We start from the raw sequence: 27,738 nt of genomic DNA, 5'->3' as shown, positions 1-27,738 counted from the left end.
AAACTACCTGTTAACTGCAGGAGAAATGCAGGCCCAAAATAATGTCAATGGGAGGAACCCAAGTCACCCTGAAGCTGACCAGATCCTGAGACTCTGGGAGATAAGGGTACTTCCTCCTAACCATAAAGTCTGCAAGAATGTATGGTTAAGAATCCAGTTAGAACCAGTCAGTTTGGGCCAGGTGACCTACAGTGGTCATGGCAATGGGGACTTAAAATCTGATGTCCTCCTGCTGTCTGTCAAAGTCAAGAGGGGGACCTGGGAGGGACACTCTGGGGGGGACACTCTTCCCAGGGATCCCCAGTAAAACTGGAGTGCAGGAGAGGCACAATGTCCCTCTCCTCTCTGAGGACCCACTGTATCTCTTGGGAGTGTCCCCTTTCCCTTTCCTATTCCTTCAATAAACTCATTCCTGCTACTCTGAGCGAGGTGGCTGAAATCTTTCTGACTTGGTCTCAGCAATCAGGGATGGGGGTCTTCACGCTGCCTCAGTTTCCCAGAAGGCCCAGGGGCCAACCGTCTTCATGACGCGGTGCTTGACCCAGTCAATGTAGAGATATCAGGGCTGATACCACATCTGGGTGGCGTCCACTATTGGCCCCCAAGGGAGACCAGGGCATGGAGCCTTCAGGATCTGGCACAGTGCCTGCCACCAGGATCTCCCTGCTGCTGCCAAGTTCTAATGTCACGAGATGCTAGATGAGCCACGGGATTCGCCCCTCACAGGCCAGGAGTTGCCAGGTGACTGGGCCTGCACAGCCTGGAACCTCGGCCACCCACCCCGTGGACAGTCATGACTCGCTGCTAAGGAGGAGAAGCTCCGGCCTCAGGTGGCTGCCCCAGCAGAGGGCAGTGACCACACACAAGGGACCCCTCAGCCATGGCCTGAGGGCCAGGGCGGGCACCGTCCAGTGGCAGGGTGTGAGCCCCACAGCCCAAGGGGGTGATGGACACAAACTCCTGGGCCGCAGCAGCCAGCCTGGGGGAGTCTGGGGGAGCAGGTTGGGAGGAGAGGACGAGGAGGTCCCAGGATGGACACGCAGGGTGGGGGCAGAGCGTCTGGCTCTGTCTCCTGCCTGCTGGACAGTGGAGAGGGCACAGCCAGAAAGAGGGAGGGTGACCAGGCTGGCCAAGTTCCTGGGCTACAGATGAGGAGGGAACAGTGCCTCTCTGACCCTAGCCCACCTCTCCTCTCCCCGACACCCATGCTGGGGGGCGGGGCAGGCGGGGGCAGGGCTGGGGTCTCAGCCCTTCCCTACTGATTCCCCGAGGTCCGGAGCCTGCAGGAGGACCGACAGGCCCAGCTGAGCACTGGAGGCTGGGGTCCAGACCAGGAGGGAGGCCTGCCAGGCCAGGGCAGCTGGGCAGGGACGGCTGGCTGTGTTCCTCGTCAGGGGAACCAACAGGTCTTTGACAGGCCTTCTGAGCCTGAGCTGAGAATCCCTGAGAGAAACTGGCCCCTGTTAGGTCAGCCCAGGGTTCCTAAGGCTGACCAAGGAGCCTGCACTCTCTCGCTCAGTCCTGCGCACACCCCACATCCTTCCTCTCACCCCAAAGGAGCCCCAGGAAGCCCTGACCCTCAGTGCAGACAGCCCCAGTTCACACCTGCACTGAGAGCCCGAGTGTCCAGGCAGAGTCTCCAGGGGCTCTGATGGGCACCCAGCCTTGCATGGATGGTGACCACCAGGATCCTTCAATGGGTGTGGGTGATGCTCTGAGGAGGGCCCCATCTCCAGAGCTACACAGGACCATGGGTCTCCTTACTCGCAGGTGGGGACTGAGACGTGCCCACCTCTAGGGACATTCTGAGTGAACAGGACAGGCGCAGGTGACAGTGGGCCAATGTTGTCACTATGGCATTATGGGTGTTATTGGGCACTGCCCAGCACATGTCCCACAGGCCACATACCCACGGACCACATGGTGTCGCTTTGAGATGTCCACTCTGCAAGCCCAGCTGGGCAGTGGGTGCGACTCCTGTTACATACAGCCCAGTGACTCCTCTGGGGCTGTGGGCAAGCGGGTCTGCAAATAGCCACTAGGCTGAGGCCGCCGGAGGCACCTCCCACCGAGAGGCTGAGTGTCCAACTGAGGGCCAGGGGGGCCGGGCACACACCGCCCTGGGCCTGTGTTCACAGCAGTTAGGGCGTCCCTGAAGCTGACTCCCCCACCCCACAGCCTTTGATCCTTTGACTGGGGGAGAGCAGTGAGCAAGTCCAGTGTCTGCCGCAGGGGTGTGGACGGCCAGGCGCAGAGGGCCACGTCTGGCCTCGCCTAACCCCCTCAGGGAAAGCAGGAAGTTTGCCTGGGGAGCCTTGGACAGAGGCCTACCCAGGAGTCCAGGTGGCACAACAAGGAACTAACTTAGATCCACCGGAGGAGGAGCAGAAGAGCCTGTCTGGAGGACACAGAGATGTCCAGGCCCAAGCCCTCTCAGGGGACCTGTGTCCAGCCCAGCTTACCCTCGCCCCTCTGACCTCATGGTCCCCAAGAGTTCTGGCCCCATGTCCCCTGAGGGCCTCAGGACCCAGCAGGCCAGGACTAGGCCGCCCCGGGGGTTGCGCTGGAGCACTACAGGCCCCTCGCTGCCTCAGCCTGGCTCCGGCTCTGCTGCCCCGTCTCGCCCTCCCTGCTCTGTGCCACCCTCAGCACCTCTGCCCCGCTGAGCCTGTGCCCTGTGAAGCGGAGGAAGCATCTGGTCCCTGGGGCTGAGCCACCTCAGTGGGTGTGGACAGCCACTCCCTCTGTGGCCTCCCCTCCTGTGGGATCGCTCAGGTGTGGCTGGACACAGGCCTCTCTGCGCCCGTGGAGAAGGCCTCTGCCCTGGTGGGGACATGGCAGCAGGTGGCAGGAGCCGGGAGCCCTGGGGTCCTGAGCACTCTCCCTCGTCCAGAACCGCTCAGCTTGGCATTTGGGGTGTGTTGATCTTAGCTCAGGGCCTCTGCCTGCTGGGTCTAGGCCCCAGGGGCTCTCTGCATGTGCGGAAACAGGCTGGGGACATTCATAGGACCCAGGATTCTATACCACCACTCAACAGAGCCGCGCTCTGCTCTGTACATGAGGAGCTGCTGTAATGCTCGGGCCTGGGCAGAGAGGGCAAGGCAGCGCGGAGGAGGCAGGAGGGGGCTTATTGCTCACCCTATGAAAAAGTAATAGAGTCGTTAAGAAAAATACCTTTTCAGAGCGTTAAAATTAGAGGTGGTCTGACTTGGTGGTAAAGCAGCCTCCTGCTCCTCTGTGGGCTCCTTTCGTGCTGGACAGAACGCGCCCCAAAGCCCCGCTGATGGTGCTTTCTGACATGACTCCTGGCTTGGCCCCCAGGAGCAGGACCTCCGTCATGGGGGAGGGAGAGCGGAGGGGCCCCGGAGACCCACCCGCAGGCAGGCAGCAGCACCCACGCTCCCCGGTCTCCTCTGTGCAGCCTGCGGGCACCTCGCAGGCCACACCCCCCAGAAGCCAGGCCTTGCAGTTTACCAGGGAGACAGAGGTGCTCCTGGGCCATGGGTGGCCTCGGGGACTTAGCTTCAATGTGCAATGGGAGCCACCTGGACACGGAACAGGAGGCTCCCACTTATGAGCTCAGAGCATCTGGGTCCGGAGGTCTGGGTGGGCCCAGGGGTCTTGTGACTAGAATGTTCCTGGGGAAGCTGGTGCGGCTGCGTGTCAGACAGGAGGTGCTCTGAATAGTGAAGTTGGGTCTGGAGGTCCTGGCCAGGTCTGCCGGCAGAGGTGCTGACCTCTGTTAGGTGGGACCTGGGTGACCACAGCTCCTCCTTCCTCAGGACCACTGTGGTGCCCCTGCCATAGCCTGCGGTGCTGGGTCATCAGGTTCTGTCCACGCCTGGATGTGGCAAAGACCAGCAAGCCCTGTCCTGCCCTCTGTAGACCAGGGAAGCATGCAGGTTGGTAAGGGCCCTGGGATGCACCCTGTTGGCCTGGCTACCATCCCTGAGCTTCCTGAGCTACCGTGGGCACTGGCCTGGGGCCTGCTCAGCTCTTTGTCCAGCCTCCTAAGCAGGCCTTGGGAGCCCAGACGCCCTGCTGTGGGGGATGCCCCGAGGGCGCACACCTTGGGCTCCTCAGCATTTATCTGTACTTTTCCTCGCTGAGTTATGGTTCTATTTCTGCAGCTGAGGGACAGCTCACTTTATTAGCCCCGTATCAAGGATCATGCATTTTAATCTCGGCACTGGCCCCGGGAGGGCCAGCTGGGTGGATTTTCTGGGCCTATCTTTGCCCAGTGCCTTCTCAAGGAGGGGTGCTCATCCTGGTCAGGCACCATCTCCCAGCAGCTGTGGGGGCAGTTTGGATCCCAGGCACTTCTGGGGGAGTTCTGGGCCCAGCCAGGGACGGAGGGTCTCTGATGTTCCCCCCTTGCACCCCTCCTGCCCAGCACGACTCCCAACTCCCCTTCCCCTGCCCCGGGTGTGCCTGCCCTCCCTGCTTAGCCCCGAGTGCCTGCCTGGAGCTTCCTCTCTGGGAACCCCCGTGGCCTCGTACCCCAGCATTCCTACAGGTCTCTTCCTGGATTCCCTCTTGGGCCTGTCTTCCTCGGGTCAGAGGCTCCGGGGGCAAGGCCCGTCCACTGCACCCTGCGCGGGGCAGGCTTGGCTGGAGGAGGCTCCGGGAGTCTGAGAAACCCTGGAGGGTTGTGCGCAGGTGCTTGAGTGGGAGCCCATCTGTCTCAGTGGGAGAAGAACAAGAAACAGGAGGGGAGGCCAGGAGCGCTGAGCCCCTGCTGTTGCTCCCGGCACCCCCAGCTTTCCAGGCCCACTCCCACACCCCCCAGCTTTCCAGGCCCACCCCTGCACTTCCAGCCCCCTTCCTAGCACCTCCCGTGCAGACTGTCTCAGTGGAGCCAAATGAAGACCCCAGGTCAGGCGGCCCGGTCATCCCCAGATCGTCCTCTGATTTCTGTTGTGGAAGCGGCCTGAGCCTATAGACGCCCCTCCCTGTGAAAACCAGCCCCCAGCTGGTCCTTCCACAACATTGGCCCCTCCAAGTCCTCCTCCAATTGGGGCGTCCCTCGCAGGTTCCCTTCTCTTGTGGCCTGGGAGCTCAGGTCACGCACATAACCAACTGGCTTAGGGAAAGAGAATGGAGTGTCCTCCCTGTTCAGCGGCTACACAGCCCAGGCACCTGGCAGAGCTCAGCTGCCCGCTTCCCCTGGGGCATGAACCCTGGCACTGTGGGTTCTCACCTCGCATCCTCCTGATGAGGGGCAAGAAACCTCTTTGGGGTGGTCCCCAGGGTGGGAGGGATGTGAGCCCACATGCCATGAAGGAGCTGCTCATTCTCCAGGGGCTGAGATGAAGGTATGTGGGGCCTGGGACCCCCCAGGGCCACCCCGTTCTCATGGGCACCTCCCTCCTGGAAGCAGCTCCACTAGGCAAGTGATTGGCACAAGCTGGGAGGCCTGGGGGGGCACCTGGCAATATCCTGTGTCAACTGCCCCCCTGACTCCCTCCTGGGTGCCTCAGACTGCCTCTGTGGAGTGAGGACCCTGTGGCCCTCGGGCTGCAGGCTGGGCAGGCCCCCCATCAGCATCCTCTTGTCCATCTTGCCCGCTTCTGCCACCCTGTGAGCCTGGCTGCACCAGGGCAGGCCCTGCCAGGAGGCAAAGATGAGTTGGAGGACAGGAGGGCAGGGTGGCCCTGGTGAGGGGGTCAGAGCGGTGGGGATGCTGCTCCAGGAGCACTGGGGAGCTGCAGTGGTGCTGCCCACAGGAGGGCCTGCCCAAGCCCAAGGCTGCTCCCTGCCAGGCCCTCGCAGACTCACCTGTGGGCCCCTGAGGCTCAGGTCACGGTGGATGGGGAGCCGAGCTCCACACCAACCCAGCCTGACTGGGAGGAGGACATGCTCCGGGGTGCCTAAGGGGGAAACTGAGGCTCCCGACAGGTGGCCTAGGGGCTCACAGGGAGCTGACTCAAGAGCACCTTGCCAGCCTGAGGGGTCACTCCGTGTGCCAGGCTAGACCAGGGCGGCAAGGCTGACCTGGGCGGTGCGTGAGGGGAACCGTCTGCCCAGGGCTTCCACACCTGGCCCACTCTGGGCTCCACCGGGTCCTGGCTGTGCTTATGGAGTTCTCCAGGTGAGGTGGAGAGGGAGAAGTGTGTGTGTGGGGGCTGTTCCAGTAGCCCCAGGCGGGCCCCAGGGCAGGCCAACCCCAGGGGGCCACTGGCAGGGGCCGCCTATCCTGGTGGGCAGGACCTGGGTGGAGGATACCTGGGCTCGGTCAGCAACTTACAGGCCCAAACACGGTTTTCATCAGCTCGATGGTGGCAGAGGCAGTGAGGCTGCGCGTGGCCTTGGGGTGCGGAGCCCCTGGCTTCCCCCCTCCTGGCTTCCCCCCTTCTGGCTTCCCCCTCCTTCCCCCTCCCGCCAGCAGCCCCTTCCCTACGGGCGCCGAGACTGCATGTTTTAAGACCACTGCTGATTAGAATTTTTACAAGTTTTTTTTATAAGAGTAATAACAGCTCTTTCGAGACAATAATGCGGCTCAGGAAGGGTTTTAAGGAGCTTTAGGAAGAGGCTCTGATCAGTAGCTGGGCCCCTCTGCCTGGACCAGCCTAATGGCCTGCATTTATGGGCTGTTGATTGCCTTTGCCCTCTGGGGACAGAGCTCCTCTGATGATCAAAACTCTTTTTCAAGAGCCAACTGCCCCATTGGCCCCTCCCCGCCCCAGGGCGGGGGCTGGGGACTCCTGGACACTGGCCTCTGCAGACCCTGGCCTGCTCAGGTCCAGGAAGGTGCTGGGCCTGGGGGAGGACGATGGAGAGGTCCCAGCTGGTGTTGGAGGGCAGCAGGGGTGCAGTGGGCCACCAGGTGGCGATGGAGGACCAGCCAGGGAGGCCAGGGCGCATCCCACCCCACGTGGGCTAGCACAGAGGAGGGTGGGGAGGCTGGCCTCTGCTGGTGGGGCTGTTGGAGGCCCTCCTGCTGCCCAGGAGCCTCCCTCTGAACGTCAGGCAGGGGAGGACCACACTGTCGCCTGGACGCCGTGCTTCCTTTATCCTGAACAAGCCCTGAACTCACCAGGTGCGGGGCCTAGGGACAGCGTGGAGGAATTGCAGCCTCCTCAGGGGCACCCCTGACTCGTGGGCTGGCTCTGCTCTGGAGGCACCAGGGACCAACCTGCTCACACCTGAACGGCTTCATCCAGCGGGAGCCTGGAGGGGAGGACTGCAAGTCAGGGATCCACAGGCAGGGGCTGCAGACACTTCTGGGACCTCAGGACAACAGGGGAGGAGGACCCCAGCCTAAGGGGTGTGGCCGCTGGCTGTGGTGTCCTGATGCCTGGCGCATCTGAAAACTTTGTCGGCCAAAACCACCCCCACGTCCATCTTTCTTTATCAGAGTGGGTTCTGAAAGAGCCCAGTTACAGACCACCCTGGGGTCGCTTGGGGACGTCACTAGGCCTCATGTGGTGGCGGGTATGCTTCCTGAGAGCTGGCACTGCAAGGGAAGTGGGTCAGTAGTGACCCTGCTCCCTATTGGGAGGGGTCCCCCTCCCAGGAATCTTAATAAGGGACAGGGAGAGGGGTTCGCATCCCCTGGGCTGCTCTGGGGCTCGGGGAGGGCAACAGCTGCTGGTGCTGGGGGAGGAGCAGAGGCAGGGCCCTTGGCAGAGCCAGGACCAGGGCTTTGCTCTACAGTCGTACAAAAGAAGGGGCCTTAGTGACCATTTGGAAAACAGCCACACGCCCGCCTTGCAGGCCGATCATGTGAGCCACCAGCACCTGGTTGAGACCTTGCAGGGACACATCCCCAGAGGGTTCCTGTGATCTTGGACAAAGCCTGGCCTTGGTAGGGAGGCCCTCCTGGTCTGGTGGACACCATGGCCTCAGGCATATCTCCCCAGGTCCCTGGGTCTCAGCAAAGGTCTCAGCCCAACACCGAACCCTAGTCCCAGCTCACACCAGCCTAGATCTCTCCCCCACATGGAGTCCTGATCCCAGGTCACAGAGCCTAGATCTCAGCCCCACAACGAACCCTGGTCCCAGACACAGAGCCTAGGTTCAGCCCAAGTGGAGCCCTGATCCCTGCTCACAGAGCCTAGTCTCAGCCCCAAGTGAAGTCCCGGTCAAAGCTCACAGAGCCTAGGTTCAGCCCAATTGGAGCCCTGGTCCCCAGTTCACAGAGCCTAGATCTCAGTCCCATATCAAGCCCTGGTCCTATAACACAGATCCTAGGTCTCAGTCCCATGTTGAGCCTTGGTCCCAGCTCACAGAGCCTCCATCTCAGCCCAAGTGGAGCCCTGGTCCAGCCCACAGAGCCTCCATCTCAGCCCAAGTGGAGCCCTGGTCCAGCCCACAGAGCCTAGGTCTCAGCTCAAGTGAAGCCCTGGTCCCTGCTCACAGAGCCTAGGTCTCAGCGCAAGTGGAGCCCTAATCCCAGCCCAGAGAGTCTAGTTCTCAGCCCCATGTGGAGCCCTGGTCCCAGCTCACAGAGCCTAGGTCTCAGCCCCACATGGAGCCCTGACCCAGGCAACAGAGCCTAGATCTCAGCCCCACATGGAGCCCTGGTCCTAGCTCACAGAGCTTAGGTCTCAATCTCAAGTGGAGCCCTGGTCCAGCCCACAGAGCCTAGGTCTCAGCCCAAGTGGAGCCCTGGTCCCAGCCCACAGAGCCTAGGTCTCAGCGCAAGTGGAGCCCTAATCCCAGCCCAGAGAGTCTAGTTCTCAGCCCCATGTGGAGCCCTGGTCCCAGCTCACAGAGCCTAGGACTCAGCCCCATATGGAGCCCTGGTCCCAGCCCACAGAGCCTAGGACTCAGCCCCATATGGAGCCCTTATCCCAGCTCACAGAGCCTAGGTCTCAACCCCACATGGAGCCCTTATCCCAGCTCACAGAGCCTAGGTCTCAACCCCACATGGAACCCTGGTCCCAGCCCACAGAGCCTAGGTCTCAGCCCCACACTGAACCCTGGTCCCAGCTCACAGAGCCTAGGTCTCAGCCCCACACTGAACCCTGATCCCAGCTCACAGAGCCTAGGTCTCAGCCCCACACTGAACCCTGATCCCAGCTCACAGAGCCTAGGTCTCAGCCCCACACTGAACCCTGATCCCAGCTCACTGAGCCTAGGTCTCAGCCCCACACTGAACCCTGATCCCAGCTCACTGAGCCTAGGTCTCAGCCCCACACTGAACCCTGGTCCCAGCTCACAGAGCCTAGGTCTCAGCCCCACACTGAACCCTGATCCCAGCTCACAGAGCCTAGGTCTCAGCCCCACACTGAACCCTGATCCCAGCTCACAGAGCCTAGGTCTCAGCCCCACACTGAACCCTGGTCCCAGCTCACTGAGCCTAGGTCTCAGCCCCACACTGAACCCTGATCCCAGCTCACTGAGCCTAGGTCTCAGCCCACACTGAACCCTGATCCCAGCTCACTGAGCCTGGGTCTCAGCCCCATGTTGAGCCGTGACCCCAGCCCACTGGTACTCCTAACGGTCCTCAGGCTGTGGTCTGGGCAGGCAGGTCTCTAAGGGCCTGTGAGGATGGATGGTTGTCCAGAGATGGGCAGACTTGGGGCAACACCTCCTGCATGGAGCAGGGTAGTCTTGGGTAATGTCCTGGGAGGCATTTGACTGCGTCCCTGGCTAGTTCTGTGGGGCCTGGCTCTGGGGCTGACACTGTGCCCCTGTCAGGCAGAGGAGAGCACCTTGAGGCTCTGGGTGGGTTTCCTGGCTCCACTGTTGGTGCCTGCACCCTGGGGAGCCTCGTCTGCCTTAAGGAAGCCCGTGGAGGGGGCAGAGAGGCTCTGTGCTGGGGGTGGGCGTGAGGGAGAGGGCTTGCAGGGTGAGGAAGGCCGCTGGCCCCCACTTGCAGATGCGAAGCCCCCGGGCGGGGGGCGGGGGTCCTCTCCCTTGCACTCCACCTCATCCCTGAGTGTGGGGGAGTCTGGAGAATTACCTGCCACAGACGCTTATTCAAACCCTGGTGATTTATGAGCAGGGACAGCTTTAAGGCCACCGTGAGCGGTCGCCAGCAGCACTGCTGAAACGGCAGTTTCCCAGGCCAGCGCAAAGGCACACTAGACGCCCTGCCCGGCCCACCCCCGCTGAACCCCTGCGCATCGCAGGGGACGCTGAGGGTGTCCCCTGGACTGCAGGCTGCCCTGGTGCTCAGAGCAGGGTCCTACAGGCCACCAGAGTGGGTGGCAGATCTGGGTGGGTCAAGGGCACTGCCTGGGGGGTTGTGTTGGGACTTGTGGGACAGGGTCCCTTTTTCCTTTTCCCTGGGGGAGGACAGTGACAGCAGGAACATGTGGCCCAGACAGGCAGTGTGTGTGGCCATCCTCATATGCTCCTGGGTCCAGCCCAGGACATGGGGCCAGGCGGGATGCCTCCACAGGGAGGGAAGCTTGGGTCCAGCCTCAGGCCCAGCTCCCAGAGCTGCCCCCTACAACCGGGAGGATGCCCTCCTCTCCCACTGGCCCACAGGCCCGGCAGGAAGCTGGGGAGGGACGTCAGGGAAGGGGCTGCAGACCATGGCCACTCGGGCTCCCTGACCTGCTCAGGGAGGGCTGCCAACATGGCTGCTTTACCAGTGAGGCTGGACATTGCGACCCCATATGGAGTCTGACCTTTAAGATGTGGGTGCCCCATGAAGACGTGTGGCAGCTGGCTGGGCCACAGGGGGAGGGTGGGCCTGGCTGGGGCGAGGGCAGCCTGAGGTCCTGGGAGGTGGTGGACACTGGTTCCAGCTGGGGCCATTGTGAGGGGTGGGGGCGGGGAGCTGTCCTGCACCCTGCCTGCTGGCCTGCCCATCTTCACTTGCTGGGAGGCTGGGTGAGCCCCTCCCTCCTGGGCTCAAGTGCTGCTTCGTGCTGGGGCCTCCAGGTGGCCATGTGCACATGGGCGTACAGGCTTGCATGCCGCGGGGTGCCAGTGTGCGCCGTGTGTGGCATGGGCATGTGGGTGCCTGTGGGGGTGTGCAAGCTTGTGTCCGCCCCGTGGTTGAGCATGCTCGAGGGTGTGGCCCATGTGTGTGCGTGCACTTGTGAGTGTGCTGGGAGCCACTGGCTCCTCTGAGCTGAGAGTGTGGGTCGCCGTGGGGGTGCCTGGAGCACGGAGGTGGTGCCGTCCTGTCTCCCGGGGCCCACTGGGGCAGTGTGGGTGGCCCTGGCTGGCAGCAGCTGTCTCGTCCTTTCTGGCCCTCTTAATGTGGACCTAATTAGGTGGAACGTTGAAGACACCTGACGCTGGTCTCCAGCCGTGTAGTGTCAGGGGTTCCTGTTGTGAAGCAGGAGAGCAGGGACATCCCCACAGCCGGGGGCCCCGTGGGCAGAGCAGGGGCTCCAGGAGGAGGTGGCCCTGGTGGCTGGGGCCTCTGGGTTCCTCCTGCCCGACTCTGACTCTCTCTTCACTGTCCAAGTGGAGGACACTGGAGGCCCAGGAGGAAGGGGCACCTAGGGCAGTAGGACTGGCTCCAGGGACAGCTGGGACTCCCTGTACAGGCACACTGAGCCCCCAGGCCACCAGGTCTGGGAGCAGAGCTTCCCATGACACTCCTGGGCGGTGGGCACAGATGAGGGCTCAGCCCCTCTGGAAGGGGAGTGGTGTCCCGGGCCACCCAAGGGTCATGCAGGAGCCCTGAGAATCTCTCTGAAGAAGGCCCTACTTGGTGGCCTGGACCCCTTGGGGTCTCCCATACCCTCTGAATACCCACGGTGTGGCACGAGCTGGGCAGGGACCCTGTCTCTCTGGGCGGCACTGACTGTGGGGCATGGCATGGCCAGGAAGGGACGGCCTCAACTTGGGCCTGGAAGACATGGTGTCTGTCTTGAAAGGAGAGGGACAGAGACTGTGGCCGCCTGGTGGGAGGTCACTGCCCATGGACACCTGGAGGCCAAATGTGGGGAGATGGGCTGGGGGAGTCGAGAGGCCTCCAGTCCCTGCCCTGGATCACCCAGCAGCGCAGAGGCGCAGGGGTCTGCTCTGTGCTGGGCAAGGCCTGGGCGGCTGAGGTTGCCGGGGTGGGCTGCGCCAGGGAGGCCGCCCCTGCTGAGAGGGGAGGGGGCCCTGGCCCCGGGTCCCAAGGCCAGCGTCCCAGCTGCTAGGACAGTGAGGGGCACTGCTGACCCACAAGGAGATGCGGCTTCAGGTCACAAGTGCAAAGCCACAGCTAGTGAATATTTAACGAGGCCTAACAAAGCGCATGCATAATTAACCAGGCGGTGGAGGAGCTGAATAATTTGTCTTCTTAAAGGGGATTCGGTAATTTGTTAAGCTGTTTTGAAATCTGCAGTCTAGCTGCAGGAGCCGCTCTGATTTCTAAATTAATTTGTGTGATTTAGAAAGTAGGAGCCTCCACTTCTGTGGTGGCTATGGTGTCGGGCGGCCTCTGCTGGCGCTGGCTCACCGGTAAATTCTGTTTTTGTTGACTGACTAATTGGCTGATGGATGCTTCATTCCCAGGGCCCCCTGCTGAGCTCCGTCCTTGCCTTCCACCTGGCTGCGGCCACCCCACCCCACCATGCTGGGGCTGCGTGGCCTGGCGTCTCACTGCCTCCCCAGCTGCCTCCTGCTGATGTTGGCTGGGCACCCCTGGGCTGGAGGGGTGAGCCTGCATGGTGGCCTGCAGGGGCCAGCCCGTGGGGGAGCATAGCCCTCAGACATGCTCTGAGGTCAACTGACCCATCTGCACTTTAAGGACCAAGCAGCGAGGGTCCTTAGGGGTCACATGGTAACCGTGGGAGGAGCCGACCCATTTCCTCAGATGTCAGGACCATGAACTTGGCTGGGGAACAGAGGTGAGGGCTGGTGCTGCGTGCTGGCTGTCCCTGCCCAGCCCCTAGGAGCATTTTGGCCCAGCTGGTCGGCACCTGAGTCTTCAAAGGCCACGCCACCATCCCATTAGGCCAGAGGCTGCAAGATAGTGGGGGACGTAAGAGTCCACTGCTGCTGAGCCTAGGTTCATCTGCTCTGAGCCTGGTATCACCTCCTGTGCTGAGCCTGGGATCACCTCCTGTGCAGAGCCTGGGTCTATCTGTGCTGAGCCTGGGATCACCTCCTGTGCTGGGCCTGGGATCACCTCCTGTGCTGAGCCTGACATCACCTCCTGTGCTGAGCCTGGGTCTATCTGTGCTGAGCCTGGGATCACCTCCTGTGCTGAGCCTGGGATCACCTCCTGTGCTGAGCCTGGGATCACCTCCTGTGCAGAGCCTGACATCATCTCCTGTGCTGAGCCTGATATCACCTCCTGTGCTGAGCCTGACAACACCTCCTGTGCTGAGCCTGGGATCACCTCCTGTGCTGAGCCTGACATCACCTCCTGTGCTGAGCCTGACATCACCTCCTGTGCTGAGCCTGGGATCACCTCCTGTGCTGAGCCTGATATCACCTCCTGTGCTGAGCCTGGGATCACCTCCTGTGCTGAGCCTGGGATCACCTCCTGTGCTGAGCCTGATATCACCTCCTGTGCTGAGCCTGACATCACCTCCTGTGCTGAGCCTAGGATCACCTCCTGTGCTGAGCCTGACATCACCTCCTGTGCTGAGCCTGACATCACCTCCTGTGCTGAGCCTAGGATCACCTCCTGTGCTGAGCCTGACATCACCTCCTGTGCTGAGCCTGGGATCACCTCCTGTGCTGAGCCTGACATCACCTCCTGTGCTGAGCCTGACATCACCTCCTGTGCTGAGCCTGGGATCACCTCCTGTGCTGAGCCTGATATCACCTCCTGTGCTGAGCCTGGGATCACCTCCTGTGCTGAGCCTGGGATCACCTCCTGTGCTGAGCCTGATATCACCTCCTGTGCTGAGCCTGGGATCACCTCCTGTGCTGAGCCTGACATCACCTCCTGTGCTGAGCCTGGGATCACCTCCTGTGCTGAGCCTGACATCACCTCCTGTGCTGAGCCTGATATCACCTCCTGTGCTGAGCCTGACATCACCTCCTGTGCTGAGCCTGATATCACCTCCTGTGCTGAGCCTGACATCACCTCCTGTGCTGAGCCTGGGATCACCTCCTGTGCTGAGCCTGATATCACCTCCTGTGCTGAGCCTGGGATCACCTCCTGTGCTGAGCCTGGGATCACCTCCTGTGCTGAGCCTGGGATCACCTCCTGTGCTGAGCCTGGGATCACCTCCTGTGCTGAGCCTGACATCACCTCCTGTGCTGAGCCTGGGATCACCTCCTGTGCTGAGCCTGATATCACCTCCTGTGCTGAGCCTGATATCACCTCCTGTGCTGAGCCTGACATCACCTCCTGTGCTGAGCCTGGGATCACCTCCTGTGCTGAGCCTGGGATCACCTCCTGTGCTGAGCCGGGGTTCACGTCCCCTGATGTGCTTCGTGGCACCCCTCCTGAACGGGGCCCTGGTGATTCCCAGCTCACATCCCTACGGAGCCAGTGTTTGCTAAGAGGCTTTTCAGTTTGGTGACTTTGACATGCCAAGCCAAGAGAATTGAACAGATTCCACCAAATTTGGCTATGGGAGTGGTCTCCAGTGTTCTTGGTGGCTCACTCCTGAAAAGCTTGGGACTCTGGACTCTTGGACTCCTGCCTGCAGTGCCCCCGGTGTGTCCCTGGAGGAGGGGTGGGGAAGGCTTGGTGCATGCTGCCCCTCCATGCCCGCTGGACTCCAAGAGGGGCTAGGGCACCTCAGGAAGCAGCTGTCACCTGGCCTTCTCCAGCTCCTGTGTCTGCTTCTCTCTGAGCTGCCTGGGGCTGTCTCCAGGAGTCACATGGGACCTGAGGTGAGGAGGACCAGTCCCATCCCTGATTGGGGCTAGGGAGGGGTTTCCTAGCACCCGGGAGCTTCTGGGCCAGGTTTCTGGGAACTACAGTGGAGCCTGTGGTTTTCTTTGACTCTGGGGGATTCTGGGGGAGCTGGGGGGCGTCAATTCGTCAATTGAGAGAGCCCATCTCTAGGATGAGTGGCCAGCGGGGTGGACATAACAGACCACAGCCTCCCAGGGCCTGCCTCCTGGTGGTGGCTCAGGACATCACGCCTGGGCAGGTGAGAAAGGTGAGAGGCACCTGCTCCACCGAGGGGTTTCTGCAGGCCCTTCCCCTGCTCTTCCTCCACCACCCTCTCCAGCTCCCTGTGGCCTTTAGCCATGTTCTGGTTGGGGTTTCTCAGCAGCGGGGCTGGGAGCCCCTGAGGGAAATGCCTTCCGGTCTCCACTCCTGGGGAGAGGGGCCTGGCCCGTCCTCTGCTAGAGCCCACACAGCGCAGGATTCAGAGGCCAAGGACAAGTTCCATGTTGGAGGAGGCTGGACAGGGTGCTCTGGGGTCCAAGGAGATTGCCGGGCACTGGAGCTGCAAACTGGCCAAGGTGTGGCTTTTCCATCTCCAGGGGACCCCCCTGCTGCTGCTGCTGCCCCTTGTTCCCTTCAGAGCTCCCGGAGGGGGTGGGAGCCTGGGGGTGGGCTCTGTCCCAGCAGGCCAGGCAGGGCTCCAGCTGTATCAGCCCCTGGCTCTGAAGCCGCCCCAGGGCTCCTTCCTGTCAATAGAGCGGTTTTCAAGCTCGGGATTCAAAGCCAGCCCTGCAGGTCGGATGGACCCGGCCTCTGCTGACAAACCCCAGGGGAGAAGGTGGCAGCGACCTGGGGGCACCCCTGAGCCTGAGTGTGGCCGGAGCCCCTGGCCCAGGCACGCCTGGACGGTGCTGCTCCCTGGCTTCTGAGAAGGGAGCCAGCAGCTCACCTCTGCGTGCGGAGGGTGATTCCAGGCAGCCTGTCCGTCCACTCCCACTGCCCAGGAGAGGAGCGGAGGCCGTGCAGGCGGGTGCCAACCCTCCCCGGGGCTGATGGGCACCACCTTTCCAGAGAGCTCAGCCCAGGAGGGGAAACCGAGGCTGAGACGCGCCAGGGCCCCGAGCGGGAGGGAGGGGCTCCCTCTGGGCCTCTCTGCAGGGGGGGCCTCATGTCATCTGATGGGCTGCCGTCCCCTCCCGCTCCCCAGCTCGGTGCATGCTCCCCTGTTCCCAGCAAGCCCCAGGAGCCTCTCCCCTCAGGGGCTCTTGGGAGGCCTGGCCATCAGCCCCCAGCCTCCTCTTTTTCCCTCCCACGAAGCCCATAGCAGTGCTTTCTCCACGGCTGGGTGAGCTCTGAAATTCTCTTTCCATTAAAAATAAATGCCCCATTTTATCTGCCTGAAATGGCTGCACTCCCTGATTGTCTTTTCCACGGTGCCATATATGGAGAACTATAAAATCATAACACAACTATTAATCCCCTGTATCTGCTTGTACCTAATTTTTATTAAAAATATCCTGTGTTCCAGCTGCCTTGTAAATTATAGTGGGGTGGGCAGCTGCCGCTGGTTAGTGGGGACAGCTCTCCCCAGAGCCCAGGGGTGGGGCAAGGATGTGGCCAAATGCCCAGGGCTGCTGGGCCCCGCAGGGTCAGACCCTGGTCCTCAGGACTCTGAGGAGCCTCCCTCCTGCCCAGCATGACCTGCTGCTAACGGGTCCTCCTGGGTGGCTCAGGCTGGGTCTAGGGCCCTGATTTTGGCTGTGACCCGGGTGAGGGAAGTTTCCCTCCACAAGGAAGGGCCAGGGCATCGGGCAGCACGGGGTGGCGGGAGCCGCGGGGCCCTTGTGCTCGGCGGCTCGGGTTGTCCCTGGGCTCCTTTTCTCCATGGCACAATCCAGCTTTAAAAGCAGCTGCCTGTCCAGGAGAGACTCCGTCCAGTTGTGCTGGCCGCATGGTGGTGCCTGTCACCGCTTGTCTCCAGGTCGGGCTCAGGGCCGGTGCCGGCGTCAGCTCGGGGGTCCCACAGCATTGCTTGTCTCCTCGCGCTGTGGGCTCCCTGCCTGGAGCTGCCCACGGAGACCTCCAGCTTCCCCTGCCTTGGTCCCTCAGCGCGTCTGGTTTTACCCAGAGCTGAGTCCCCCCAGAGGCTCCGGGACCCAAAGGGCTCAGCTCACCCAGGGAAGTGGGCGGAGCTCGGTTCTCCCCGGACTCACGGGGTCAGAGAGCTGGACTCCAGCACCCTCGGAAGGAAACCGCGCGGCCGGCCGGTGTTTGTTTTGGGGTTGCTGTGGGTCTAGACATGCCAGCCCGGTGGGGGGCAGCTCATGTGGTCCCATGGCCCTTCTTTGAAGCCATTGTGTCCTCTGTGGCTTGAATCTGATGTCTCTGGCAGCGCCCTCACTGTCTGCCGTGACAGAAGCTTCCAGACTCACCCAGGCACTGTCGCACCCCCTACAGGGCCACCCACTTCCCCGAGATCCTGGAGACCTGTTTCAGAAGCCGGAGCCAGGGTTGGCCATTGTGCCTCCTGAAGAGCCGAGGAATGTTGTTTTAGTCACCTTGTCATCCCTGTGACAAGTCGTGACAAGAACAAAATTGGAAGGAGGAAAATTTTCTTTTGGCGCGTGGTTTCAGAGGTCCAGTCCGTGGTCATCTGCATAGCTCGGGGCCCAGGTGGGGCAGAGCATCACGGCGGAGGGGCGTGACGGGGAAAGCTACTCAGGACATGGCACCAGGAAACAGAGCTCTGCCGGCTGGGACGCCCCAGTGACGCTCCTCAGGCCACACCCTGCCTGCCCCTAGGGTCATCTTCCAGTGGATCAGTCCACTGAGCAGGCTTCAGCGCTCACAATTTCGTCATTTCACCTTGGACAATTCTTGGACTGTCTCACACAAGCTGTGGGGACACCTCACACCTGAGCCCTGACTCAGGTGTCTGTTGAGATAAAGTGCCAGCAAGCTCAGGCCACGTCTCACGTGCAGACTCAAGAACTGGGGTTCCCTCCTCGCCCTGTCCAGCTCCCCCGCAGCCCTTCCCTGGAGCTGACAAGTGCGTCCTCAGAGGCCACTGCCACATGCAGGCCAGGGCCCTGGGATCTGAGATGTTTGCGGCTCCCTTGCTGGGCCAGTCCCTGCGTGGAGCCACTTGGCCACAGGCCCTTCCTGGGAGGTCATCCGTCAGTCCACACCAGTGAGCTCCCTTACCTTATTCTGCCATTGGGCTTGGAAGCTCCTCTTACCCTCGGTCTGTGTTTGCCGTTACCATCAGCCCTCGGCAGCCGCCGGCTTTGCCCAGGTGGATTCAATCAATCCAGGATCCCAGACTTTTAAAGAAAAGGCGTAGGCTCTGTTCCTGTCGTCCTTCCCTGACACAACCTGTAAGGACCACCAGTGGCATCCTCAGGGCGCTAGGTGTGGTAAGGGACCTGGAGAGGAGCTCACGCATGCCACGCGGGTCGAGGTGGCCGCGGAGCCCTGAGGGACCACTGGGTGCTCGGTTTCCAAGCCCATCTGCCGAAGGAAGCCCCTGCAGCCCCCACTCTGCAGGATGCTACTGCCGGGTGGCAGCCCTGTGGACACAGAGCTCCCCTGCCCCTTCCTTGAGATCTGCCACCATCACATGGCGTTGCAGCCACACGCAGGGAGGCCCCGCCAGGCCTCCAGCCTCAGCACCTTCAGACCCAACTTAAGAGAGACCAGGGACCAGGAGAGTGGAGAGATGAAGTCCCCGGTGGTCTCCCACCAGCCAGCAGGCGACTGCTTGGAGGCTTGGCAGCCCCAGGGGCTTGCTCGCTCCAGGCCTGCAGTGGGGCTGGGCAGGGTGGGCGGGGAGGCCAGCCAGGGCTCAGCGCAGAGCAAGGGGCTGCTGCCCGGAGAGCTGCAGGAAGTTCCACTGAGGCTGGGGCTCCTGCCCACGCAGGGGGCCTCAGATCCCCCTGGAGTGCAGACCTCTGAAATGAGCCTCCAACACAGGAGCTCACGCCAGACCAGCCTCTCCACCATGGTCACCCCTGCCGCTCCGCGGCCAGCTGCTCCCGAGTCTCCTCTAAGAGGGGTGTGACATGGCGTCCCAAGGCTCCTGTGAGAAGGGAGGACATGGGTCCCATGGCACCGGCTTCCGTCCCAGAGGAGCCAGGCGTTGCTGGTTGGTGGAGTGGTGAGTCTTCCCCTCTGTCCATTGTGGGCCAGGAGACACCCCTGCTGTCCCCTCTTCCCCCAACCGAGCCTTCCAGCTGCAGGGCATGGCCCTGCGAAGCCCGTGTCTCTGGTGCCCAGGGAAGTGGACACTGACTCCCTGCAGAGCGCGGCCTTTAAGAGGCCTACCTCTCAGGAGCAGCTGTCGGGCCAAGGGCGCGACCCACAGTCAGATCCATCGCTGACCACACAGGCTCCACTTGCTGAGGCTGCTGGGTGCCAGCATGGGGCCTGCTCACTGGAGGGGACAGAGCAGGCAGCGTTGGGCATGGGCCTGCAGTCAGGCTGGCCCCGCCCCTGCCGTCAGTCCTGTGGACAGTGGCAGGGGCAGACCTGGTGACACTGTGAGGGCAGGCAGGGCCAGTCGGAAGGCCTGGGCAGCTCCGCTGGGGGAGCTAGACATGGTGATGAAGTCCAGTGGCCTCCTTGAAGCCCCCAGACGGGCATGGGAGGGTGCAGACGGGCCGTCCCACTCCAGGCCCATGTTGGTGGCTCGGAGGGTCAGCTGCCGGCAGCGTGGCTGACCTGCTGGGGACCAGGGTGGAACCGGGGTCAGCTGTCACTGAGGGAGGGTTTCCTTGGCGTCGGGGGAGGGGCCCCAAGGTCTGACCTTGGTCGGGGGTCAGTCAGCTTTCTGTCCTCGTCCCGTGTCCCTGAGGGGCTCAGTGCTGGCTCATGGTTTCAGAGCTTCTGACCCTGGCTGCCCGGCCTGTTGCCGGGCCTGTGGCGAGGCAGAGCACCGTGGCAGGGACGAGTGCCCAGGGAGCCTGCTGACCTCAGGGGGGAGCAGAGAGCTACAGGAGGGCGGGCCACCTGCCTCCCCTGACCGCACCACCCACTGGGCCCCTGCTGTCCAGGAGTGCCTGGCTGGTGACAGGGCCGTCAGCACATCAGCTTGGGGTACAGTTCAAGCCTGGGCAATGGCAGATGGGGGGCCGGTGGCAGTGGCCAGCAGGCCTGTGGGGGACGTGCTCAGGTGGTGCTTTGTGGCCTGAGTGCCCCCGGCATGTGTCAGGTCCTCCCCAGCCAGAGGCAGGCCTGTGGCTGGCAGGACCCTGTGTGGCGGTGTCCTAAGGAGCCCTGCCTGTGAGCCAGAGGTGGAGGGACGTCTGCAGCCCCTCTGGGCTCTGGACACTCCCTGGCACACAGATTCTTCTGGAAGGTTCTTCTCTGCTGCTGTCACACTGGCAGGACAGGCACAGGGAGACCCCGCGGGCCTGGAGGGCAGGGCTGCTCTTCTGAGGACAGGGTGGCTGTCATTAGGAGCCATTCAGAGCAGCCTGGAGGATGCCCCCAGCTGGACTCTGTCCTCTGTCCCTGTCACCAACAGAAGCCACCAGCAGAGACTGGACCTTTCTGTGGAGCAGGCGGTGTGGCCTGGTGAGAGGGGAAGATGGTGGTTGGGAGGGCAGACGGCAAGAGGAGGGAGCACAGCCCGCAGGTCACCCTGGAGGCCGCTCAAGGCAGGCCTGGCCCTCCCTCAGCTGACCCACCCTCTGACCCTTACTGACACTCGTCACTCACTCCTGTCACCCCTCGGCCACTCCCCCAGGTAGCTGGGTCCCAGGGCCTCCTGTGGAGGCCACAGGAAGTGCAGGGCTCCATGCAGTTGGTGAGGATGAGCAGAGGGCTACTTGGACCCAGCTGCTGGCCGGTCCTGGTGTGAAAGAGGATGGGAAGCGCAGTGAAGACCAGGTGCTGCCCAGGACACCTGGATTCCCAGGTGCGGAGAGCCGGGAAGGCCAGCAAGGAGGGTGCCTGTGGGCAGGAGAGACAGGAGAGAGCTGAGCCCTGGTGATGGGACATGTCCCCTGAAGGGACACAGCTCTCCTGCCCTCGAGTGGGCAGCTGGGCCTGACCTCAGGGCCAGGCAGGTGCCATCCTCTACGTGTCCAGGAGCTCGCAGGTCCAGGTCCTGGATCTGTCCCTTACAGATGAGCCCAATTAAAATGGCACTAGAGGCCTTATTTGGTTTTGCTTTTAGCATCCATTATTCTTGGGTGCATTGATCAGGAATAAATTGAACTTTGTGCTTTGTGAGGCCTGATTTAACATGGATTCACCAAAAGGGTTTTCTATGTCTTATGTAACAAGAAGTCTGGAGAATGTCGCAGTTCAGGGTGGAAGTGGGGTCTCCATCATGCCCCAGGGATTCCGGCTCCTTCTGTTCCACTCTCCTTAAAGTGGGTTTCGTCCTCCTTTTGCCTCATGGTTGCAAGGTGGCTGCTCCATCTCAGTGCTTCTACTTATATCCCATTGGCCCAGTGCCGTGCTGCTCGGCCATCTCTGGCTTCAAGGGGTGCCGAGCATCCTTTGTGCCTAGGAGGCTGCATTGCTGCCAGGAACAAGATTAGGGGCTGCAGGTTGTGACCTCAGAAGGCAGAGTGGACCCCAGGTGGCTCTGGTCAGGACACCCATAGTTCTCCATTCTGCCCTAGGGAGGACCTGCCTCCGATTCCTTCCTGTTCCCTCCTTTCCGCAGCAGAGCCTGGAGCAGGCCTGACCGCAGGCACGCACTGGAGTCGCGCACCCAGCTCCGACTGCGTGTCAGCTGAGCACGTGGTGACCGGTTGCCAGTCAGGGTGGCGCCCAGTCTGGAGGTCTTGCTGGACATGCCTGGAGCCTTGCTCCTCCTGAGAGCTGTGCTCCTGGGCCCTGGCCTCCTCCCCTTACTTTTGGGGCCACAGGGCAGGATTTTGGTCTTGGCCGGTGCCCGCCTTTGCCCCTGGCCTCTTCTCCCAGCAAGTTCCTGTGGCCATGGAATGGCCCTGGGTGGGTGGGAAGTGATGAACTTGTCCCTGAGCCACCAGCCACCGATGGCACAGCCGGCACCTGGAAGGGGACAGAGCTGGGTCCTCCTCTGGGCTGCAGGCACCATCCACCTGCCCCCTGGCCTGCCATGAACCAAAGACGCAGAGAGGAGTGAGGCTTGGAGCTGGTGGGGGCACTGCTCGTCCTGGGCACCCTGGTGGTCAGCAGCGGAGCAGCTGGGAGGCTGGCTGGTTTCATTACTATTAAGTAAGGGTGCCTGCGGGTGCGTGGAACTCAGCCCTTGCCGTGCTTTCTCATGGTGACTTGGAGCAATGGACATTCTTAGACCGTCCGGAAGCCCAGGGTTGTCCTCCTGGATAGAGAGTGCCTTCCCGGCAGGGGACAAGGCCTGGTAATTCCTGGGACGCTGCAAGCCCCTGGAGGGGTCACCCTGAGGCTTGACAGTCTCGCTTGGCACTGTTCAGGCCTCTGAGGGGCTGGGGGCCTGGTTGCCAACCCCACATGGGAGGGTAGGTGGGGTGGGGGGGACAGCTGGGCCCAGCCCCTCCCTTCCACAGGCTCAGAGCCAGCCTGGGAGATTCTGGAGGCCCTTCCTGCCCACCTGAGGGTGAGCGGGCCACTTGGGACCACCTGGACCTCTGGGTCACTTGTGTCCCATGTCAGGTGTCACAGACCCCTGTGCCCAACGTAAGCCAGGTGAAGATGCTACCTGCGATGGACACCTGCTGGACTCTCCCACAGGACCTTGCACAGAGTTCCCATCTGTCCCACCTTTTGGGCACCAGTGACGCCCCTGGTCATCAGGGTTGTCTGCCCGGGAAGTGGGGCCTGGTGAGCTGCTCTGCGGTGGAGTCACCGCCCCCCACCCTCAAAGGCCAGCTGAGCCAGCGCCTCTGTCTCGGGGCCAGGGTGCCGTTCACAGTGGGGCTCTTCCTGGGGGGCTGCCTAGAGAGCCCCGTTGCCAGCGCCTGGAGGCCACGGGACCTGGTAGGCTCGTCCCCACCTCAGCAGGCAGCCCCCACCTCGTGCTCTCTGGTCCTGCAGCCTGAGCGCCGTGGGACAGCACGTGGCCTGGGCGACTGTGAGGCAGCGCCACTTCTGTGGCACTGGGAGGGGCGCTGAGTGAGCCCTAGAGGACAGGTGGGGCGCACAGCCGCTCCGGGGTTCAGGCTCCAGGTCTCAGGAGGAGGGAAGCGGCTGCGGGCCGAGCCGCGTGCCTGGTGTTCCCGGGAGACCCCCATCGGGACAGCGCAGCTGTGCCGCTCGCTGTGGTTGCGCTCTCGGGGACGCATCAAAGCCGTGCCGGGGCTGGGGCTGGGGTGCACTCACCAGGACAGTGGCGAGGCGCTGGGCAGTGGTGGCAGGGGCCTGGGCCTCCTGGGCCAGCTCAGTGCTGGGGTCAGCCGGTGGGGCGTCCCGGGGATGCACTTTCCTTTGCCCTCAGGAATTAGCGAGGCCTGGCAGGGGCCTCGGGCTGACCCTGAGCTGATGCAGGGCAGAGCCCCACTCATCCCCAGGTCCCTGAGCTGGACCTCCCATATGCCCCCAGTTCTTAGGGTCACTGAGTTGGCAACACATGTGAAGTGTTCTGAGCTGGCACCAAGGTGGCAACCTGCAGGGTCCACCCTGCTTGGTGTTGGTCTCGGTGTCCTCTGGCCCCACGTGACCCCTGCTGGCAGCTGTAGCCACCCTGACACCCACGTCCTGCAGGCCCTTTCCTGCCTGGTCAGCGCCCCAGGGTGCATGTCCTCAGGGCTCCTCCCTGGGCATCCACAGTGGGCAGGGCGCCTCCCTCCGAGTGCCAGGGTTTCCATGCCCTGCTCACTGCTGGGCAGGGGACTCACCTAGCCGACTGCCCTCCACGCCTGCCACCAAGACCTGAGCTTTCAGGAGTCCTCCCTGCGAGCCACAGACACCACTGTGGGCTGTTCAGGCAGAGAAGGGATGGGGCAGCTCACAGAAGGGACGGGGAGTTTGGGAACCAGGCTTGGAAAACGCGTGGAGCCTGGGAGCTCTGTGGTGGCAGAACAGTCTTCAGTCTGAGCAGGGGAACCGTCCAGTTATGGGGAGACCAGCTTGGACACGGTCACCCCTGGTGTTGGGGCTCTCAGTGCTGCTGCTGGTGCAGGGATTTCGTGGCTCTCCCCCACCACGCGCTTCTCACCCAGCTGGTCAAATGGGAGATCCCTCCACACACCTAGGGGGCAGGTGGCCAGGACCAAAACAGGTGACCCCACCACAGGCAGCCCCTCCTGGAGGAGGCCCCCATGGCTGCCTGATGCCTCTTACCAAGACGCCCTGATGGTTTTGAGCCATTTCCCAAGGACCCCCCCTGGCTCCCTGGCCCACACCCCTTAGCTTGGCAGGCGAGGCTCCCACGGTGCCGCTCCCCGAGGCCCTGCTAAAGCTGCCCAGCGAGGCTGCTCTCCGACCTGACCCTCCACACTCACCCTTCACACTGGTCTCCTTGCCCTGTAGGTCCTTGGCATCTGGGGACGTAGCTTCTCTCTGTCACGTGGAACATATTCAACCAGGACCTGGAGAGAAAGAGGGTGCTTCCAGCCATAGGCACACCCCGAGCCCCTCCTGGCCAGCTGGATGGAAGGCCACCTTCTCTGACCCATGGTGGTGGCCTGAGCTGGCCTCGTCCTAGGGAGGGGAGCGCCTGCTCTGTCCAGGTGCTGCGGATGCACAGCACAGTGGCCGTCCCTTCACCCCTCCTCCTGCTTTCCTCCTCCCACCCGGAGGCTCCCGGGGACTGGACAGAGACTCCATGTCAGCGGCCCTGGAGGTGCAGACAGGTGCCGAGCACTCTGGGTCCAGGCCTGCACCCTGCTGACCGGCACTTGGCCGCTGCCTGCCCGGGGCCCGTGAGGCCTTGCAGGTGAGTGCGGTGCTGTGGATGCTGTAGTCGAGTTGCCATCTGTCTGGCTCAGGGACCCCAAGGCAGGGGAGGGGCAGTGAGGGGCAGTGAAGGGCAGAGGTGGGGGGGAGAGTGTGCAGGCCAAGGCCAGTTCTGAAGGCAGGAGGGACAGCCAGAGGGGACCTGGCCGGGTCACAGACACTCCCCAGGGTTCCTGGCGGCCAGCTGCAGCCACTGCGATCCCAGTCTAGGAGGGGTCTTGAGGTCAGGGGCCAGTGTCCTGCCCTCTGCGGGATGGGTCTGCCAGCTCAGTCCAGGACAGGGAAGAGGAGTTTGTTCAGTGGGCAGAGACCTCCCACTGTCCTGGGGGTGGGCTGGACAGTCGGCTGAAGGCAGTGGGCGCTCAGCCTGGTCTGCTGGGAGGAGGCCTGTCAGATTCCTGTATCCAGCCATCTCTCCAGGCTGGCTTTCCTGCAGCCTTCCCTGGCACTGCCAGCCCCCTGGCATAGGCAAGCCCACTCTGGTGGCCAGAAAATGTCTTGGGGAGAGCTGCAGCCTTGGCGTAGGAAGCCATGTGGAAGTGTGCCCAGGGGAGGTGACACAGGAGATATGGGTAGGGTGCCCACTGGGCTGGCTGCCCCTTCCTCTCCTGCTGACCACGTGGTGCTGAGCCCCACCAGCCCTGGGACACCTGGGGAGAGCGGTGGCTCCCGCAGGCTCCTGTTCTGAGGCTGGTTGACGCTGCACAGGCATCTGCCAGGGACTCCACAGCTCGGATGTCCCCAGCCCTGTGTCCTGTCCTTGCGTGACAGTTCTGTCCCAGGCGACAGCTCCCTGGGAGCGTCAGCTCTGCTGCTGAGTGCCACCCGGGCCACCCCGCCAGCCCCCACCGGCTGTGACAGTCCTGGGAGGGCGCGCTCGGCTGAGAGTCAGCCCCGGGCCCTGCTCTGGCACCCAGCGAGCGCCAGCCCCACTGAGCCGCAGGATGAGTCAGAATAAATTAGCATGCTAACAACCGCGAGCTGCACGGAACCATCTGGAACAAGGCAGGCTGTCACTGAGGTGCCAAGTTGGTTCCAAAGCCATACTTAAGGTTTCAAATCCATCCTTTCCCTCCCACAACCTCCAAGAGGCCTTGGCACCCGAGCCCAGCGAGCACAGTGGCCAGCGGGGGCTGCCCCCTGCTGGCCCTCTTCTCCCCTGGGCCAAGGAGGGCGGAGAAAGAGCAGGAGAGGGACCTCACCCCCAGGACGGGCAGCTAAGCCAGGGACAAAGTGGGGGGGATCTATCCCTTAGGCCGCCTCAGGGGAGGGCGGAGCTCGGCTTGGAGGCCCAGGTCAGACAGACAGACAGACACACAGCCCACATGGACGCCTATGACAGGGACCCACGGATGCGCGTGCACAGGCACACACCGTGCAGATGCCCCCTCAGGGCGGGACCTTTGCTTTTCTTCAAACTGGAATGAAGGACTCGGGTGGGCATTCTCAGGCTTGGTGTGAGGTACCCAGGGATCTGCGCCTCTAAGCCCCGGCTCCCGTTTGGTATTGGTGTCCCAGGACACCCCTTTTGGATGCTGGCTCCAGCTCCCTTAGTGATCTCAGCCAAGTCCCTCAGCCTCTCTGCCTCAGTTTCCCCATTTGGTAGGGGTGGCGGCTGGGGACTTGTGCCCCCCACACTGAGCCTTGGTTCAGTCGCAGGTCAGGGAAGCAGGAGGCTTGGGTGGGGACAGGCTGAGGCCTGGGAGAGAGTGAGAGGGTGTCACCTTAGGTCTGTGCCAGGTGCATCATGTGGTGGAGGGTCCTAGCAGACCTGGGTGGAGGGAGGGTCCCGGCAGACCTGGGTGGAGGGAGGGTCCTGGCAGACCTGGGTGGAGGGAGGGTCCCGGCAGACCTGGGTGGAGGTAGGGGCCGTGCTAGGCAGAGCAAGGGGAAGGTGGCGCTCCTGTCTGGGTTGGGGCTCTGGAGAAGACGGCAGATGAGAGCCGAGGCAGGCCCCTGGTCACGGTGGGTTCGAGGTGTGCCCTGGGGTGAGCATAGGGACTGAGCCCCTGGTGGCTTCTCACGGCCATGACTCCTGTCTCTGCTGACATAGGGGAGGAGAAGTGTGGGGCCCAGTGGGCGTCTGGCCCCCGCTGCTTCCACACAGGCATCTGGGTTGGTGGCAAAGCCCTGGAGCTGCAGAGCATGTGGGAGCTCTGGTCACCAGGGCCTGAAGCTGCAGGGAAGCGGCCACCAGCCCCTCCTGGGTGACACAGGGGACCCCAGTCTCCACAAGAGACCTGGGCTCCAGGGAGGAAAGGGGGCTCCAATGCCACCCACCTCACTCCAGGGCCACTGGCTGGCTCTGCTCTGCTGCCCCTGCCGGAGCCTGGGACAGTGCAGGACCCCAGGGGGGCCACGAGGGTCCACACCAAGGTCAACCTGACACTCCACAGTCGCAGCTGGAGGACATCCACGGTTCCCACTCATTCAAACCCACCCTACTGTTCAAAGTCAAGAACTGACAGAGTCGGGCGCTGGGGCTCAGTGGCGGAGCGCTCGCCTCGATGTGCAAGGCCCTGGGTTGATCCCCAGCACCACATAAAATAAATAGATAAAATAAGGGTCTTGTGTCTGTCTATAACTAAAAATAAAAATGAAATAGACCTGACAGAGTTCAACAATGTGGTTTATATAACCGAGTCTTGGGATCTGCTGTGTATTTCTTACAGCTTTCCCTTTACAGATCTGGATGGGGAAGCATTTGCTGCTTAAGAGTCGATCAAGGTCACCCTGGGTCTGCAGTCTTTCCTCGATGTCAAATCACCCTTGGTCCCTCTTAGTCCTTTCCAGCTACCCGGTGTTGATTCTATCAGCTCTTTTTTCACTGTTTGGGTTGGCCCAAGGTGTCTTTGCCTTCCCTGCTCGAGGGGACTCTGGGCAGAGAGCGTCTGGGGACCGTGGGCTCTAGACGCTGTTTGTTGTCAGCAGGAGTGTTGGCGGCTCATCTGTTATTTATGCTTCCTCCCTTCTTCTCTGGCTCGAGAGCTGTTTACTTTTGTTTCCCTGCTGTTCTAGAAGACCGCGTCCTCGTGTTCGTCCTCCTGGTGGCAAATTCTAAGTTTAAAGCATACTTTAAGCAGTGTTTTGAGGTGTGATTGACAGGCAATCAAGCGTGCACACTTAGAGGGGCCCTCCGACGCTCTGCCGTGTAGCTGGCCACT

At 62.3% G+C, this 27,738-nt stretch overlaps 1 long non-coding RNA gene across 1 annotated transcript; it reads left to right on the top strand.

Annotated features, from left to right (window-relative positions):
• The first annotated feature begins 13,535 nt into the window (after window positions 1-13,535).
• Window positions 13,536-27,137, top strand: LOC144377972 (uncharacterized). Its single transcript, XR_013439349.1, has 2 exons — window positions 13,536-14,700; window positions 17,162-27,137. It is a non-coding gene; the product is annotated as an uncharacterized LOC144377972 (long non-coding RNA).
• The last annotated feature ends 601 nt before the right edge of the window (window positions 27,138-27,738 follow it).

The sequence above is a fragment of the Ictidomys tridecemlineatus genome, chromosome 5 (genome assembly GCF_052094955.1).
Source record: "Ictidomys tridecemlineatus isolate mIctTri1 chromosome 5, mIctTri1.hap1, whole genome shotgun sequence".
Taxonomy (NCBI): Eukaryota; Metazoa; Chordata; class Mammalia; order Rodentia; family Sciuridae; genus Ictidomys; species Ictidomys tridecemlineatus.
The sequence above is the reverse complement of the archived record's forward strand: the minus strand, read 5'-3'. Positions and strand labels throughout refer to the sequence as shown.